The following is a 17241-nucleotide window of genomic DNA, read 5'->3' as shown; positions in this document are numbered from 1 at the left end:
AACCGTCTGGGTCCATGAGACTAAGAAGTGTGTGTGTCCGTGTGTGTGCGTTGGGGTGGGGGGTCAGTAAGTGCAGCTCTATAATGTCAGTCAGTCTTGGAGTGTGAACATGTTTGAAAGCAGCAGCAACGAGGGAGGAAGGAGGAGAGAGAGAAGAAGGGCAAAGCCAGAGAGAAGTGGAGGAGGGGTGTCTGGTAGAGAGGGAAGGAGGGAGACAGAAAGAGAGGGGGAGGAGAGACAAGCCGAGTGTGCACAATATTCATTCAAACTGACAGAGGCTGTGTGTGTGTGTGTGTGTGTCCCAGTTTGCATTTCCCATTGCTCCATAGTCTCTCTCTCTCTCTCGCTCTCCCTCTCTCTCTCGCCAGACAGTCTGCAGTTTAAAGCAGTAGGAAGAAGACACCGGAGAGCCCACCGGAGAGGAAGAAAAGCAAGAGAAAGAGTGTTTTAAGCGACAGGCAAAGAGGAAGAGGAACAGGAAAAGGGAGGAGAGAGGAAGTAAGGAAAGAGCAGGGATTTGTTGAGAAGGTGGTAAGAGAAAGAAGACGGACGGGAGGATGAAAGAAAGAGGGAGAGAGAGACAGAGTGGTGGTTCTGTGGGAGGGGGAAAGAAGGAGGTGTAGAGACAGAGGAATGCAGAAAAAGAAGGGGAATGCTTCTGCTGGCGATGATGAAGGAGGTAAGTCAGTTTGGACCTTTAAATTTTAAATATGTGTATGTTTTTTCCCGGCTGATTGTTGTGCCTGCGGCTGAGCTCTGATCCCACAGCAGCCCTGACATCTACTTTCCATTGTTGCTCTGTGGGAGAGGCCGCTCGCCGGCGGACATGAATGCGATGTGACAGTGTGTCAGCGGATGTTTGCCGACACTGATGTGTGCATGCATGATGCAACACCAAGGAGGAACGCCCAAAGAGGCAGGGAAAGAGTGCAGAGAGGGCATGGAAGTGGATGTAGTACAGGACAGCGAGGCTGCACGCTAACACAGCAGCGAGTGCGTTCACACAGTGGGGCTTTTCATTCATAATTTCGCATGTGTGTGTGTGTGTGTGTGTGTGTGTGTGTGTGTGTGAAGGATGTGCATGTTTTTACAAGTATCCATGGTTGTTAGGTTTGTGCATGGAGATGTGTTGAATATTTTGTGTGTGCTGTATGTATGCGTGCATGCACTTGGCTACCCCAGTGGAAGTGAATGACAATTAGATTAAAGTATTGATTTAGTCTGGGCCAGGTAGGGAGATGCCGTCTCAGTCACACACCCAGCAGCAAACTGGGGGGAAGGGCCATCACCATTCCCATTACACACACACACACACACATGCACGCACGCACGCACACACGCACACACACATATCTACGTGCATTAATAATTTTATTAAAAGTATAAGTCTGCTGCTTAAAGGTACCATTGGAAAACAAATCATCTTCAACAGAAACATAAAGACACGCGTTCCAAAACGCACATAAACACAAATATCTGTGCAGTTTGCATTTCTAATGTTGACCTTAAATGGTAAATGGCCTGTATTTGTACAGCGCTTTACTAGTCCCTAAGGACCCCAAAGCGCTTTACACATCCAGTCATCCACCCATTCACACACACATTCACACACTGGTGATGGCAGCTACATTGTAGCCACAGCCACCCTGGGGCGCACTGACAGAAGCGAGGCTGACGGACACTGGCGCCACCGGGCCCTCTGACCACCACCAGTAGGCAACGGGTGAAGTGTCTTGCCCAAGGACACAACGACCGAGACTGTCAGAGCTGGGGTTCAAACCGGCAACCTTCCAATTACAAGGCGACCACCCAACTCTTGAGCCACGATCGCCCGAAATTGAAAGTCAGCCTCTGTTTCAGAACTCTGTGAACACACTCACAAAAACACACATGGTTCAACTGTGAAAGACTCACTCTTACACACACGCACACGCACAAACACACAAACAAAGATACCCATATGCACAAACATTGCTTAGACTCTTATTCACAACGTCCATTATAAAAACAAATAAACATGTTTGTACACAAACACATGCACACACGGGCTAATTTAACCTAGCACAGAAACAAACTTTCACTGAACCTCGCGCAGGCTCAGCAGTGGCTTCCTCAGTAATGGCAATGCCTCCCTTGAACTCATTCACTGGGTGGGTCATGGGTTCAAGTCCCAGGTGGGGGAGGGGGAGCGAGTGGGACAGTGGCTTTAAAGGAGGAAAGTATGGAGGGAGAGACAAGGCCCACCACTCACTCTGTTGCTCGTTTCCCCTCCCACCACCAAGTCTCTCTTTACCCCCACCCCGTTCCTTTACTTTGCCACAATCTGTTCTCTCATTCAGACACACATGTGCTCACATGCAGCCATGCATGCACACACAGAAATATGCAGGAAGTGACTATGCAATCTCTGCTGTGTGTGTATTTTTGTGCATGTGTGGCAGGTTACTCTGTGCATCCTTGTTCTGTATGTGTTATCTGTTACTTGGGCCAATATTAAAACACCACTATTTGTATGGCTGCTATTAAGATTTCCATGGTAATGTGTGTGTGTGCGTGTGTGCATGTGTGCGCGTGCTCTCAGGCTTATTTGTGATGTATATTCTCTGGCCACTCAACCCAAACTGAAAAATTGTCAAACACACATTCACAGCACACTGCAGAGTACGGCAAAGGTGTCAGATTTGATCACAGCAGGAGCATCTACAAACTATTTTTAGCTTTTCCCCATGTGCCCTTGAGCAAGACACTCAACCACCTAGCTGCGCGCACTGCTGTTCAGCAGTTCTGATCAGCATTGAAACATGCTCAGATTTTAATATGAGGAGGAAAATGCTTTTGAAACAGATTTTCAGTTCTTATGCTTGCAGCGTTTCCTCTGATGGGAGAAAAATCGGACAAAAATGGAGCAAATGTTAAAGAGGTCTAATTATGTAGCTTCAGGTCATATAATCACCAGTAAGTGTTGGTGACACAGAAAGTTTGGTCTGCAAATTGTGTATGTAAGGATTGAATTTTATTTTTGCATATTCAGGTTTAAATGTTGCTCCCTTTAAAAAATGTGAGGAAAGAGCTCAGTCAAACATGCTCACGTGCAGACATGTGCTCATACAGCTACACATACTCACAGAAGGATCCTTGCACTTGTTTTGTGGCTTTAGCTTGATTGGAGATCTAAAACCAAAAACCTGAAACAAAAAAAAAAAAAAAAAATCCCCCCAAAACAACAAAAAACGGCTCTTTTAACTCGATATGGAGCAAACATGCATGACATTTGCTGGTGCACATGAGTTCGAAAATACACACACAGCCTCTCTTTCATAAGGAAACAAAAGCGGCTGACCTTTGACCTTTACCATTCAGTCTGTCTGGAAAATACCATGCCTGGAATCGATCAACACTCCTCTCACCCAGACAGCCAACACCCCCATCCACCACCACCTTCTTATTCTCTTCACTCACCCTTGAATTCCCCCACCCAGCTCCCTTCTCCCACCTCTAGTCCTCCATCAACACACAACCAGCTCCGCTGCATTTATGCTATGAACTTGTAGCATAACAGCCTTAAGGTCTTATAGCATGACCACACACGCAGTCATACAGGCCACATTAGAGCATTTCTTTTATCTGTGTTCTGTGGATTTATGATGCCTTTTGAGTGATATAGATTCCCACCACCATTACTGTACAGCATTTAGGTTGCAGGTGCTTCTTCAAAAAATGAAGCAAAGCTCCTTAGCAAAATAATGTGAATACTTCATTAATGTAATGATTGCCCTCTCTGCCATTTTTCAAATGCATTCAGATGCTAAGGACACCAAAACATGTCCTTTGCCAATACTTCTTATTCTCTTTTGTGCTTGTCACAACAAAAATAACATGTGTTCAAACACATTTAACAACAACAGATTTCTTAGTTTTTAAAAAGTAAATAAATATCAAATTTGCTAAATTGTATAACTAATATGTCACTTTTCTCAAACTATGTAAAAAAAAGTGCAAGTACTCTGTTGTAACATGTTATATCCAGTATATCCATGTTACATCACAGTATTGTGGGAAGGTTCGTTATGCTGCTTATCCAGCCATTGTATGCTTAAGCTAGTCTTCAGCTGCGTCTTAACATGCTCTTTCACTATGTGGGCCAGTGTAGCCTGTGCTTATCCTACTGGTCATGCAAACGACGCTCATGTTGGAATATGTAAAGTACTATTCATATCTTTGACAAACCCAGGAAAGCATTTTGTTTCCGTATGTTTTTCTTTCAATTAAAATTCACATCATCACTGGGAGGCGAACAGATTGAATAACAGATGAATATAAACCAGTCACACTTCAGAAATGAGACATCACACCTGGGTCACTTCTCATGTCTGTGTCATGTCAATGTCATTTTGCATGTCATGTTTACACAAATGGCACCACTTGATTTCTTGGCTCAAGATGGCTTCAAAGCACCCTGTGAAAATAATTTCTATCATAATGTAGGGCAGAAAATTTTGGCACAGAATGTCAGGTCAGTTCCCATAACAACTCAATTTAGTATTTTCAAGGATCTGAAATGGCCAGAGTGGTTAATCAGAAGGTTGGCTCATTGAATGCTCATATTAAAGTGTCATGGGGAAAGATACTGAAAACCTAAATTGCCATCTGTTGCTGTGTGTGTGTTTGTGAGAGACAAAAAAGAGCACTTAAAAGATAGATTAAAAAAACTAAATATAAAGCCCTGTCTGAATAGGTGAAGGTGGCTTAGAGTGTAAAAAGTACTTTGAGTACATTACAGTGAAAAAGACATGCAAAAGGAGTTGGTGGAGGTCATTTCTTCTAGATTTGCATAGACAGTAAATTATTTATATATATATATATATTTATATATATATATATATATATATATATATATATATATATATATATATATATATATATATATATATATATATATATATATATATATATAAAGGACAATCCAGCACATAACAGCAGGGTGCAAGATGCTAGCAGGCAAGGCATACATGGAACGCCATAACCAAGTGGCCGGCATAGTGTACAGGAACATCTGTGCCGAGTATAACCTGGAAGTACCGAGGTCAAAATGGGAGATGCCCCCAAGGGTGGTGGAGAATGACCGAGCTAAGATCCTGTGGGACTTCCAGATACAGACGGACAAAATGGTGGTGGCTAACCAACCGGACATAGTGGTGGTAGACAAACAGAAGAAGACGGCCGTAGTGATCGATGTAGCGGTTCCCAATGACAGCAATATCAGGAAGAAGGAACACGAGAAGCTGGAGAAATACCAAGGGCTCAGAGAAGAGCTCGAGAGGATGTGGAGGGTGAAGGTAACGGTGGTCCCCGTGGTAATCGGAGCACTAGGTGCGGTGACTCCCAAGCTAGGCGAGTGGCTCCAGCAGATCCCGGGAAAAACATCGGAGATCTCTGTCCAGAAGAGCGCAGTCCTGGGAACAGCTAAGATACTGCGCAGGACCCTCAAGCTCCCAGGCCTCTGGTAGAGGACCCGAGCTTGAAGGATATACCGCCCGCAGGGGCGTGCTGGGTGTTTTATATATATATATACAAATGTATATATATATATATATATATATATATATATATATATGTATATGTATGTATGTATGTATGTATGCACCCAGCCAGGAGCCACCGACATCAGGACAAGAAAGCTCCTGACCATGCATGGAGGATTTCACCCCAAGTCCAGAACCCTGAGGCTGTACGCTAAGCGGAAGGAAGAAGGCCGGGGGCTGGTGAGTGTCAGCACCACAGTCCAGGGTGAGAAAACGAACATCCAAGAATACATTGGGAAGATGGCCCCAACTGACAGCGTGCTCAGTGAATACCTCAGGCAGCAGAAACCCAAGAAAGAGGAGCAAAGCGAGGAACCATCATGGAAGGACAGGCCCCTGCATGGTATGTACCACCAGCAGATAGAGGAGGTGGCTGATATCCAGAAATCCTATCAGTGGCTGGACAAAGCTGGACTGAAAGACAGCACAGAGGCACTAATCATGGCAGCACAAGAACAAGCTCTGAGGACAAGATCCATAGAGGCTGGGGTCTATCACACCAGGCAAGACCCCAGGTGCAGGCTGTGTAAAGATGCTCCAGAGACAATCCAGCACATAACAGCAGGGTGCAAGATGCTAGCAGGCAAGGCATACATGGAACGCCATAACCAAGTGGCCGGCATAGTGTACAGGAACATCTGTGCCGAGTATAACCTGGAAGTACCGAGGTCAAAATGGGAGGTGCCCCCAAGGGTGGTGGAGAATGACCGAGCTAAGATCCTGTGGGACTTCCAGATACAGACGGACAAAATGGTGGTGGCTAACCAACCGGACATAGTGGTGGTAGACAAACAGAAGAAGATGGCCGTAGTGATCGATGTAGCGGTTCCGAATGACAGCAATATCAGGAAGAAGGAACACGAGAAGCTGGAGAAATACCAAGGGCTCAGAGAAGAGCTCGAGAGGATGTGGAGGGTGAAGGTAACGGTGGTCCCCGTGGTAATCGGAGCACTAGGTGCGGTGACTCCCAAGCTAGGCGAGTGGCTCCAGCAGATCCCGGGAATAACATCGGAGATCTCTGTCCAGAAGAGTGCAGTCCTGGGAACAGCTAAGATACTGCGCAGGACCCTCAAGCTCCCAGGCCTCTGGTAGAGGACCCGAGCTTGAAGGATAAACCGCCCGCAGGGGCGTGCTGGGTGTTTTGTTTATATATAATCTTATCTTTGAAGCGTATTCAAATATTTCATAGAAACGGCGCTCTACATTTCCCCCCTAGCTTTTTTTTGTGTATATAATTGATTGATTTCTACCTGTATACACCAATTATCCCACATCTTTGGCCTTGTCTTTCAGCTGCAGCTGTAAGAAGAGTCCAGTGTCACAGTCAGCTGGCACAATGTCACAAACAATCTGGTGCAGGTAAGTCATTTCGATTTGTAACCAGTGATCTAGCAATAACAGGAAAAAATACAATGGTGGAAGACAGCATGAAACCTACAACATGGCTGCTTCTGTTAGACAACTAATTCAAATGCTTTGACTCAACTTGGTAATTAAGTCAGAGGGTTGAGTTTTCACTGATCTTTAGGGCAGTGTTTGCAGTAATTAGATTCCCACTTGTTGTTATACTGAAAATGCTTCCTGAAACTTGAAACTTTCAGATCGCTACTGTTTTGCACCATGATGTTTTTATTGCGACTAGATATACTAACACAAATGACAGACTTCTAATATTTTATATTTAGTTTAATGCCTCAAAATGTAGAATCTATTACCTAGATATTTGTTCAGCATTTCCATTTATTGCCCAATTCCAAATATCTCCAGCGTAATGTCATTGCACAGTCTAAATTTGTTCTGTAGCTGTTTGAGATATTAAAGCAGGTTTAGGTACCTTTGCTATATGCTGCATCATTAATCAAAATGTGTGGGTGCACCTGCAGAGCTCTTGTCACTTCCTATTTAGCGTCTTCGTTGGTTCATCCTGTCATGGCTGTCCACCCCTTGCAGCACTTCGGGACAGGCTGTTTGTTAGCTTGCTGTCAGCCTGTGTTTTTCAAGTCTTGGAGAACATTCAACGCTGTCGGTGAGTTTGTGACTCAGAGAAAACCATCGAGTGTTGAGTGTACCCTAACACTTGAGATCACAACAACTCACAACACCACGTACCAAGAAATGTGGAAATGTGTAGCACTCAGATATTACATAGTAATTTTTAGCAAAACACAGAAGTAAATACTAGCATTAACAATGGCTGCAGTCTATTAAGGTGTCACAAAATTCCATGAACAGTCTTACTTATTTAAAGCTTGTTAAATAGTCACAACTTTTACTCTGTTTATTCATGTTTCTGGATATAAAATTTCCTCCTCATTTTTGTGTCCCCAAACACAAATTTTCTTCTGAATGCACTCATACTGCATTTAGGCAATTAAGTGATGTAAATAATATGAATATTTGACCATTTTAAGGCTAACAAAGTCTTCATTTAGAGGCTGGAGGGATTGTTGTTGGCATAAACGCTTTTTCAGCTCACACATCAGACACCGTTTAAAACCTAAAAGGGTTGATCTTTTTACCTCAATTGTGCTATTTTAATCACATCTATAGAAGCCACTTGGCTAGATTTAAGCCCTGAAAAGTAATTAGTAATGTTTAAGCTGAAAAGTACACAGATTTAGTTTACACAAGAAAAACTGGAAACAAAAACGACTGGATCAGGTAAAAAATAATATTCATATTAGTTAATATATCAAAGGCGAGGGGAAATGAAGAACATGCCGACAAACTGTCCCAGCTGTAAAAACAAAATGTAAAAGTGCCGCACAAACCGGAAATGGACACTATTTCACTTCTAAATAAAAGATGTGCCCGTTGAAAACTGCAGCCTAGATGCAACTTTTACTTTGAAGGCGAACGACCTCCACTTCCGGTTCGTGTTGAACTTGGATTTTCGCAGGGCTAGTAGCTAGCTAGTATTTGCAGACAAACGTGAAAAAGTACAGTCAGTGGTGGCGGTGTGTTAGGAGCCAAGGTTTTCAGTGCATCACCAGTGCATCAAAACATTTTTCAGCAGCAAAGTGTGGTTGTATAACGTACAATATTGTTGGACAACCCTTGAGCACCGTGTCCATGATGTCAATGAGCCTCAATAAAAAGCTATTTTTTGTTCTGTGGGTGTGTTGAGCTGTGCTTAATTTAGGTTTTATTCCAGTATCTTTGTATACCAAAATCTGGGTTTCCCCACACATTTTTTAAAAGTAATAATTTGTTTTATAAACTTTACTAAAGATAATCAAATAATATTTTCTGTACAAAAAGTGTCCAGGTCAAGTTGTACTTTAATATGTTTTTCACCCTTTTTATCACACACAGGAAGCATGTATCCAATTGTTTTGTGAATAATGTATCACTTTGTTTCTGATTGACTGTTGCTTATTGTTACATTGTATAAAGCTCTGCCTTGGCCAGTTCTAATCCAGTGCATGATTCCGGCTCACATTCATCGCTGTCGGTGGGTTAGTAATGCCATAAACTCGCCGGGCGATGAATGACAACTGTGTCCATGCTTGGCTGCGGTTCCTGGTGTCTAATTTTTTTCTTTCAGCTGCTTGTATCTACTTAACTGATGGATTGTTTGTGTTGTTTTTCTAAATGAAATATGAACCCCAAAAGAAAATAAAGATTTTCAAACAGATTCAAATTACTGTCATATTTGGTGTGTCACAAGATGCATGATTATTTTAGAAGGACTGTCAGTGTAATTTTTAGTTTCTCTGTTATGAATTCTGATAATAAAAAACAAGAAGGAAAAACAGATACAAAACTAGAGTATTTTAAGGATGTTGTGAAGGCCTGAAAGAAACTGAAACAGAATGCAAAATTTCGAAAAGGTCATGGACATAATCACAATACGTCTATCTGATAGCAGTATACAGTCCTGAGGATGATAGGAAGTTCCTGCTCTCATCTGGGAATGACAAAGGCAACCCAAAACCTGGGACTTTTTTTTATTGACTTCTGAGACCCTTCAGCAATGTGACTACACACCAGATTACACACATCAAGGAGTGGGACCCTGTAGAGGATGCTTTGGGATTAGGCTTCAGGCCCCACATATGTATAGACATGTGTGGTGAAGTACTAAATGCGGTATATGTGCAAAAAAGCTATGCTAACTGAGAGCCAACAAAGGTAACGTTATTGGTCTTACTTGGAAATGAGCCAACGCAGGACACTTATAGTTCGCACATCTTTTCTGACATTTGGCCAGAATGCTGTTTCATAATGATACAAACAAATGTAAAGCTCAGTTTATACTGTCACAAACCTTTTGCACACATATATGCTTAACTATAGGCTCTGTTCATTATTACAGTATAAAATAATGAGCATTCATTCTTTCGGGCAGGGATAGCTCAGTAGGTAGAGTGGTTGCCCCATGACCAGAAGGTCAGGGGTTCAAACCCACTGAATGGCTACCCTGAGGTACCCCTGAGCAAGGTACCATCCCTACAGACTGCTCCCTGGTGTGCCTGCTTAGTAGCTGCCCACTACTTCACTGAGTGAATGGGTCAAATGCAGAGAGAGTAGTTTCCCCGCGGGGATCAATAAAGTATACATTATTATTAAAAGCCAGGTTTCATTTGACTGGGTTTTGTTGAAGACATACTGCACATATCTACACATTTATATCTTCAAAAACAATTGGAATATTAGACGTGTAGTCAACTCCTCCACCTCTTTCTTGCTCCAGGGGTTTTCTATTGTCTGATGTTCAGCAGGTGGAGTGGAGCTCAGGCAGACTGAGACTGTGTGACAGACTTGGCCACATGGGGATATTCCACCTTTTCCTCTAAACACTTTCTTTGATAGAGGTTGGTTTATGTTTCATCATTCACATAACTTGTTCTTTTTGGATGCTGTCCTGATCTGCAGCCAGCCATTCTGTTTTAGAGCCTTACCAGGGGTTTGCATCATGTGACGAATTCTTTGAGGTTCTGCTCTTGATTGTTGACAAGGAAACCTGTCGGCCTACATCTTGGAGAGCATTGTTGACTTGCTGCATAGCTATAAAGGGATTTTCCTTCACCATGCAAAATATTTATACATTTATGCGATTGCATTCTATTTTCTTTCTTCTTCTTCTTTTTCTGAGTGTGTCCAAATGCTGAGTTTGACCGTGAAATGTCTTTTTTGGTGGGTTTTTTCTCGGGGCATAGTTTTTAATATTTAGTTATCTTGCATCTAAAAACCACAATAACGACAAACTAAAAGACAAAGAAATAAAATTAAATAAAACAGTACATAACATGATACAGTGACTACACATAATAAACCAAGCCAGGCTTAAGTTCTTAAATGCTTAATTAACTGTAAATAAACATACACATAAATCATATATAATAAAAACATGTAAATTCTTAAAAACATTTGCATGCACTTGTGCACTCAGCACTTGGAATAGTTGGTTTTGGGAGGCAGTAATGTGACAGAACAGCTGCACAAGTGACGTGTGTTTTAATCGCATGGTTCATATAACACTGTAGATAAATCCATGCTATTAGGCACTTTGGGAGTTGGGCTGTCATATTATTGTCTCCCCAAAAACACTTTATACATTTTTACCTGATAGGTGGATAGGTATATTTCCAGCACTCTATCATGTCAGGTCCATTTGGACAAGGACACAGTGCTTGTGCAAAAGTATTATTATGAGTATTGTTATGAGTATTAACTCATTAAGCATTACAATCATTTTTTATACATAGGCTCTTGTATAAGTTAAAGAGTGATTGAGGAAAAATCATGCAGCTCTGCATACCTCAAAATCGTCAAGATATTTTCTTGAAATACATTGGAGGATTAACATTCAACATTTCTGGCCAGAGCATATATTAGACATTATTCACAGACACACAACTCCGCCTCAGTCTGAATGGCAGCTCTCCTTTGGGTCTGAACCACTTGTGAGTTATTCTCATTCTGAATTAACCTTTTTAGTAAGCCTACTCAAAATTAAGCTGACAATTGGCACTCTGTTGTTAAATCTAAAATATTACTCACACTATTAGGAACAAAAAGGTGCAGATTCAAGTGACCAAACACTTAAAAACTCAAATGAACTGCAAATAGTGCAGTTACATAAATATATATGCTATAAAATATATGTAAAATAAAATGCAAGAACGTGGAACATAAAATCAGCCTTTATGCGGATGATGTGTTACTTTTTCTACAAAGCTCACAAACCAATATCTCTGGGGTGATTGAATTGATAAACTCTTTTGCAGGAATATCAGATTACTCAATTAACTGGTCAAAATCTACAGTCCTTCTGATTAATTGCTCCCTCCATAATTCTTCTTCTACACCAATGCAATCGGGAAATATAAAATATTTAGGTATTAATGTTTCTCCCAAGCTTGCAGATCTGACTAAATTAAACCATATCCCACTTTTAAAGAAAGTAGAAGGCGATCTGGCTAGATGGAAATGTTTACCCATATCACTCATGGGAAGGGTTGCCGCTATAAAAATGACGGTCTTACTAAAAATAAATTATTTATTCTCAATGATCCCAACTAAACCGCCACAAGATTGGTTCAGATCTCTAGATTCATACATGTCCAAATTCCTTTGGAAAAATAAGCCCCCACGTATAAGCTTAAAAACACTACAAAAGACCAAGGATAAAGGAGGACTAGAACTACCTAACTTTCAGCACTACTTCTTAGCCAACAGGCTTCAGTTTATCTCAGGATGGCTAAAACATACCCTCTTAGATGAACCTTGGCTAGATGTAGAACAAGCACTTTGCAATAATCTAGAGATTTCAGATCTACCATTTATCAGCTCAAACACCCAACGACATGAATGCTTCAAAAGCATCAACATCAGCTCTTCTCTGACAGCATGGTGGGAGTTTCTAACATTGACGGAGTCTTCATTAATCCCATGCAAACGTACACCTATCTGGAACAACCCTGACATATTACAAAACAATAATATGATAAACTTTTCAGATTGGAGTGGTAAAGGAATCAAATACTTAGAACATATATTAGAAGGAACAGAATTTATTCCATTTGACAGACTAGTTACACAATATGGGATCAACAAGAAAAGATTTTAGAATATCAACAAATTAAATCCATAGTAATTCAATTCAATTCAATTTTATTTATATAGTGCCAAATCACAACAAAAGTTGCCTCAAGGCGCTTCATAGATAGAGAGAAAAACCCAACAATCATATGACCCCCTAATGAGCAAGCACTTTGGCGACAGTGGGAAGGAAAAACTCCCTTTTAACAGGAAGAAACCTCCGGCAGAACCAGGCTCAGGGAGGGGCGGGGCCATCTGCTGCGACCGGTTGGGGTGAGAGAAGGAAGACAGGATAAAAGACATGCTGTGGAAGAGAGACAGAGATTAATAACAGATATGATTCAATGCAGAGAGGTCTGTTAACACATAGTGAGTGAGAAAGGTGACTGGAAAGGAAAAACTCAATGCATCATGGGAATCCCCGGCAGCAGTCTATTGCAGCATAACTAAGGGAGGATTCAGGGTCACCTGGTCCAGCCCTAACTATATGCTTTAGCAAAAAGGAAAGTTTTAAGCCTAATCTTAAAAGTAGAGATAGTGTCTGTCTCCCGAATCCAAACTGGAAGCTGGTTCCACAGAAGAGGGGCCTGAAAACTGAAGGCTCTGCCTCCCATTCTAATTTTAAATACTCTAGGAACAACAAGTAGGCCTGCAGAGCGAGAGCGAAGTGCTCTAATAGGGTGATATGGTACTACAAGGTCATTAAGATAAGATGGGGCCTGATTATTTAAGACCTTGTATGTGAGGAGCAGGATTTTGAATTCAATTCTGGATTTAACAGGAAGCCAATGAAGGGAAGCCAAAACAGGAGAAATCTGCTCTCTCTTTCTAGTCCCTGTCAGGACTCTTGCTGCAGCATTTTGGATTAGCTGAAGGCTTTTCAGCGAGTTTTTTGGACTTCCTGATAATAATGAATAGTCGTCCAGCCTGGAAGTAATAAATGCATGAACTAGTTTTTCAGCGTCACTCTGAGACAGGATATTTCTAATTTTAGAGATGTTGCGCAAATGGAAGAACGCAGTCTTACATATTTGTTTAATATGTGCGTTGAAGGACATATCCTGGTCAAAAATGACTCCAAGGTTCCTCACAGCGTTACTGGAGGCCAAGGTAATGCCATCCAGAGTAAGAATCTGGTTAGATACCATATTTCTAGGCTTTTCAGGGCCGAGTACAATAACCTCAGTTTTATCTGAATTAAGAAGCAGAAAGTTAGCGGCCATCCAGGTCTTTATGTCTTTAAGACATTCCTGCAGTTTAACTAATTGGTGTGTGTTATCTGGCTTCATGGACAGATAGAGCTGGGTGTCATCTGCATAGCAGTGAAAATGTATGCTATGTCTTCTAATGATGCTGCCTAAGGGAAGCATGTATAATGTAAACAGAATTGGTCCTAGCACTGAACCCTGTGGAACTCCATAATTAACCTCAGTGTGTGAAGAGGACTCTCCATTTACATGCACAAATTGGAGTCTATTAGATAGATATGATACAAACCACTGCAGTGCAGTACCTGTAATACCTACAGCATGTTCTAATCGCTCTAATAGGATATTATGGTCAACAGTATCGAACGCTGCACTGAGGTCTAGCAGGACAAGCACAGAGATGAGTCCACTGTCAGAGGCCATAAGAAGATCATTTGTAACCTTCACTAAAGATGTTTCTGTGCTGTGATGAGCTCTGAAACCTGACTGAAACTCTTCAAATAAACCTCTGCAGATGATCTGTTAGCTGTTTGACAACTACTCTTTCAAGAATGTTTGATATGAAAGGAAGGTTGGAGATTGGCCTATAATTAGCTAAGACTGCTGGGTCTAGAGATGCTTTTTGAGTAAAGGTTTAACTACAGCCAGCTTGAAGGCCTGTGGTACATAGCCGATCATTAGAGATAGGTTGATCATATTTAAGATCGAAGAATTAATTAATGGCAGGACTTCTTTAAGCAGTTTTGTAGGAATGGGGTCTAAAAGACACGTTGATGGTTTGGAGGAAGTAATTATTGAAGTTAACTCAGAAAGATCAATTGGAGAAAAAGAGTCTAACTTAACATCAATGGTACTAAGAGTAGCTCTAGATAATATTACATCTGTGGGATGATTACTGGTAATTTTTTCTCTAATGATAAAAATTTTATTTGTGAAGAAGTTCATGAAGTCATTACTAGTTAACGTTAAAGGGATGGTTGGCTCAAAAGAGCTCTGACTTTTTGTCAGCCTGGCTACAGTGCTGAAGAGAAACCTGGGGTTGTTCTTATTTTCTTCAATCAGAAGAAAAAGAAACTTGATTTAAAACAAGAAAAAAAAAACATAATAAGAAAGATATAAAAAAGAAATTTAAACCGGGTCAAGTTGAACTACAAACACCACCAAGTGTGGTTCAATTTCTTACTCTTAAAACCCCCAAATTACTATCCAAAATATACAGAATGCTTTCTAAAACAGATGAATCAATATCACTTCCTATTGCAAAATGGGAAGCGGATTTATCAGTTAACTTAGACCAAAACTTCTGGTCTCAGATTTGCTTAAAAACCTTTCATTTAATTAGAAATCTCAGTCTTCAGTTAATTCAATACAAAATACTACATAGAGTGCACTATACAGGCCATCGGATGTTCAAGATGGGCTTTACGTCTACCAACAACTGCTCACACTGCCAAACCAATTCACCGGACAATTATATCCACGCTCTTTGGTTCTGTCCACCAGTTCAGAAGTTTTGGCGCGAGATATGTGAAGACTTATCGAAGTGTCTGAAATGTAACATTCCAACTTCCCCCTTAGTGTGTTTGTTGGGCAGCTTAGATAATGTCACTACAGAAAAGAATATAGCCCATATGGTTTTCACTGCCCTATGCATAGCCAAGAAAACAGTCCTCATGAACTGGAAAAATAAAAATAATCTTAATTCTAACCAATATAGAAATTATCTATTAGATTACATTAGTCTTGATACAGCCTCTGCCACCACATCAGATCAATTGCTCTGGGCTCCTTTGATCAGCTCCATCACCTAGTGGGGGTGGGGGGTCATAGTTTGGTCCCACCTTCACTGCTGTGATTGGTGTGGGGGTAGGGACAGGCTTGGGGCGTCGGGGGGATACCCAGGAGCATCTTCCTTGGAGGGCTCAGTCTGGGGTTGTGGTCATGGCCTATTAAGGGCTCTGTTGGCTCTCCGGTGACTGTTTCCTCGTGGCTGCGTGCAGCGGGGCTAGGGGAGGGTCTGTGCTGACGGACGTGGGTTACTGACCTGGTAGCCTGGCTGCCCCTGGTTGGGTCCGGGATGGGTGTGGGGTTCTGGGGGTGCTCCATCTCTGGGCTGGGGCCCTGGCTGGGCCTTGGGGGCTTGGGTCCTGGTTGGTGTGTTGCTGGGGTTGTGGGCGGGTGGGTGTATGGGGGCCCAGCCCTGGCGCAGGAGACTTCCAGTGCATCGAGCCACCTGGGGGGCTCTTCAACTGGTGGGGGAGGCTGAGGTGAGAAAAAGTGAGGAAGAGTGAGGAACTCACTCAATTTTATCCCACAACTTAGACATTCACATTACTCACACTCTCATTACACATACATATAGGACCTTGGGGGTGGGCACGCTACACGGAATCCAAAAGACCATCAGGGTACACCTCACCCCTGGCGTCGTTGCCCACCTCTCAATTTTAAATACATGTAGACATTGACAGCTATTAGGAGGGGCTATGCTGCTCTCTGGCAGGTAGCTCCATGCCCTCCTGGGTTTTAAATGCACCTTAGAACACACAAGCGTCAACCACTACATATGAGCGGGCTGAGGGAGGTTTGGAGTCTTCACACCCCCCCCCGTTCTCTGTTGGGGCCGGGGAGCTGGGAGGAGGAGTTGGCCGCCCAACTGGGGTCTGGAATGTGGGGCCTCCCTGCTGCTGCCGAGTTGGGGCAGTCTGCTTCTCTCCACCGCAGGGAAAAGGGTAACACCCCCTGGGTCTGGGTGCAGTTTCCCCCTCCAGGGGCAAGGGTACCTAGACCTGGGGCTTAGAGTATGCTTGGGGAGTGTGATTGTGTGTACAGTGTCTCTCTATGTCTGTCTCCACGTTGGGTGAGTGTTGAGTAATTGCATATGAGAGCATGAGGGTGGGAATGGATGTCTGTATCTGTGTGTGCCTGTTTGTCTGTGTCTATATGTCAGGTTGGGTATCAGACGCCACCTCTCTGGGGACATCTCAGGCCCTCCAAGGTATGGAGGCCTATCTCCCCCACCACTTCCCCTGCCAGGGCAGACGCCCTCAGACATCGGTGCGTTGGTGGTTCTTTGTGTCCGGGGATGGGCGTACACACCGGCTCACTCCGTGGTGCCTGCTTGTCGGGGCCTGGAGCCTGGGGCTCGCTCGGGCCACTTCAGAGGTGGGGTGCCCCCGGCCTCTCGGCCTGGGGCTCGGTCACTCTGGCACAGCTGGCTGCCGGCGGAGCTCACGAGCACGTCACTGGCTTCTGCTCTGCGGCTGCTGAGTGAGCCCTCATCTGGGACTCTCCTCAGCTCTTTCTGGGACAGTGGCGCAGCTGCCCCTCTGTTAGTCTTCCTTGGTCTCTTGTGTTCTGAGGGCCTCTGGATGTCTGGAGTTTTGATCTCCTCCATACCTGCT

The 17241-nt window shown here is 42.9% G+C and overlaps 1 long non-coding RNA gene across 1 annotated transcript; it reads left to right on the top strand.

Moving 5' to 3' along the window:
• Positions 1–271: 271 nt before the first annotated feature.
• LOC146575495 (uncharacterized) lies at positions 272–6995 on the top strand. The gene is made up of 2 exons (XR_014892314.1): positions 272–679; positions 6876–6995. It is a non-coding gene; the product is annotated as an uncharacterized LOC146575495 (long non-coding RNA).
• Positions 6996–17241: the final 10246 nt, after the last annotated feature.

Source organism: Mchenga conophoros, linkage group LG4 (genome assembly GCF_057382185.1).
Source record: "Mchenga conophoros isolate Kocher_MC1m ecotype Shallow Benthic linkage group LG4, M_conophoros_male_GT1.1, whole genome shotgun sequence".
Classification (NCBI taxonomy): Eukaryota; Metazoa; Chordata; class Actinopteri; order Cichliformes; family Cichlidae; genus Mchenga; species Mchenga conophoros.
This window is presented reverse-complemented; position numbering and strand designations above follow the sequence as displayed.